Consider the following 2,831-nt stretch of genomic DNA (forward strand, 5'->3'; position numbering starts at 1 on the left):
AATTGAAAAAGAACATAAAGAATACAGTGGATAAAAGTGTATGAAATATCAAAAGCAAAATTCATAAAATAATGTTTGAATAATTAAAAGACATTCTTACTAACGTAATGACAGAACACTATTAAATTTCCAATTTTACTGAAATTTATAGTATAATATATAACCGAGTAAATGTGGTTCGAAAGCCTTAGTACATTTCTCTCCACGATAGACCTTTGATACAATCACGATAAGGTCTCCCCTCTCTCTCTCTCTCTCTCTTTTAGACGGTCGACCAGAGCCGAACAGGGCAAAAAGACGATAAATAGGACCGTGACAAATTCGGATACTACATTCTAGTGGACGTGGCTGGTTGAGTATTCGGGAGTAGATCACGTTTCGCCCATAGACGCCCTTGCACGCTGACGAATAGGTGCAACGTGATTACGGGCTTGAGTTGTTCCTTACAAACACTCCAATTGATGCATAGAAGACGTCTGTAGCCCGTGTGATCAGAATTTATATGAATCGAAACGCGTAATCTGGAGGCCTAAGGAAGTAGTGTAGACATAGCAATGATCAAACATGTCGAGAATTAATATATGTAATGTAAGATCTCTTGATATTATGTGTTATTTCTTATCTTACTTTAAGTATTTACCTATCAATAGTCTGTGATTACAGGCATGTAGTAAGAAGTGCAAGTAATATTGGCGTAGCAATGATCAGACATGTCGAAAATTAATATATCTAATTTAAGATCTCTTGATATTATGTTATTTCCTATATTGCTTTCAGTATTTACCTATCAATAGTCTGTGATTACAGGCATGTAGTGAGAAGTGCAAGTAGTATAGACGTAGCAATAATCAGACTCGTTGAGAATTAATTGTATGTACCTAACTCCTGACACTATAAGTTATTTTCTGTGTCACTTCAAGTACTTATTTATTAATAATCTGTGATTAGAGGCATATAACGAGAAGTGCAAGTAGTATAGGCGTAGCAATAATCAGACTCGTTGAGAATTAATTGTATATATCTAACTCCTGACACTGTAAATTATTTTCTGTCACTTCAAATACTTAATTGTTAATAGTCAGTGATTATCTAATGAGAAATGCAAGTAGTATAGATACAATAATAATCAGACGTATTTCAATTTTTTTAATAATTCCATAATGTTTCTCTTTTATACATGAATATTTAAAAGTAAAGTTATGCATCTACGTTGCAGAGTAACCGACGAGTGTTTCACTTGCGAGTGTCTCGAGCCTCGGTAGATCTCTAAATTCGAACTGTCTGACGCAGCGCTGGCATTGTTACGAGGTACCGATCCGAGTCGCCATCCTCTGGCCTCCTGAACATTGTTACGAAGGACTAACGCGGTGTCAGGGAAAGACAAGCGTCATAGAAAGTTGAAGATGCTGCGTCGGAAACATGGTACAAAGCGTCGTCGTGAAAGTTTGAACGATTCGGAAAATTGACGCGACTCGGAGCAATGGGAGCCTCGGTCAATGAACGTTGAACTTGGATCGGCTAATTACAAGATCAATAAACCGAGATCGATGTTCCGGGAGTTAGTCCGTGCCCTTTTCAAGTTCTGCAGAGAGCTCGGGCCGCGTGGCCCCTGTTGATTAATATCAGCAGCCCGAGTAAACAAGCGGCTTTCCCGAAACTTGGTTCGTGAACTTTCCGATCCGTCTTTCCGATATTCTCCGGTCCCGGTGAATCCCGTTATCGCGTAATTTCAGTAATCGACCGGCCCCTCTTTCGTGGCGGTGTTTAATTATTTGCAAAGATTTCGACGAACCGTGGGACGGCGGCTAACGAACGATTCGAGCGGGAGGTCGGATAAGATACGAGGGAAGGGTGGGAGCGCGGAGGGGGTCGAACAAGGGAAAGACTGTGCAAAGGTCGACTACCTTTTACCGGAGATAAAGGTTACACAGTCTCTCGGACCAATTTCACCGCGGTTGCTCCTTTTTGCTCGACTTCCGCGAGACGAACGGGGTGAAAGGCCCGGGAGGGGATGAAATTCCATCCGATCATCGACCGATGCCCCGCGACCACTGGCTGTGGAACTTCAATATTATTCAATCGAATAATCCCTCGCGCTCGTCCGATCGAGCTATAAAACCTCGCCGAGGTAACCGGCAGGCAATTTTCCCGTCGACACGTAACGGAATACGCGTATTGCCTTATCAGGTTCGTAGTAATTAACGAAACAGCTTCGGGACCGTGTCAGCCCTCGACGGGAAGAAATTACGCTCGGCTAGTTAAATATTAACGACGGGGGCGGGAACGGGGATTTAAATTAATGGCGCGTGAAAGTGACGTTCCCAGTCGCGTCGCGCCTCGGCGAATCTGAATCCTCGTCTCAGTCATCGTTGGGAATATTTTAAAACAACGTTCTCGTCGACGACCTGATTGAATCTGTTCGAAGAGAAATCGGGCACTGTCTCAATTGCGAAAAAATTAATATTGATAAAATTGGAGCGAGAATTCCTGATTCGGAATATAGCCATTTTCCAACGGGTTATCGAACGAATAATAAGTTGTTTATTAACGAACAGGCAACAAAGTAGAAAATTATAACGAGAAATCTAATCCGTCGCCGAGGCCGACGCAAATGGGGAAACTTTTGATGAAGTTACTTGGAATAACTGACGCTAAGCCGAACCCGTCGACTTAGCCTAGCCAACTTTGGCCTAGGGATAATGCGTCGAAGCCGACGGCAAGGCGCCTACCGTGGGATAAACGCATATGCAATAACGTGCGTCGATGCTACAATCGAGAAAATCGTTCATGAATTCCAGAACCGAAAGGAAGACCTAGAAAAATATTTATTA

Source organism: Ceratina calcarata, unplaced genomic scaffold (assembly GCF_001652005.2).
Source record: "Ceratina calcarata isolate Rehan_Ccalc_2016 unplaced genomic scaffold, ASM165200v1 scaffold197, whole genome shotgun sequence".
Taxonomy (NCBI): Eukaryota; Metazoa; Arthropoda; class Insecta; order Hymenoptera; family Apidae; genus Ceratina; species Ceratina calcarata.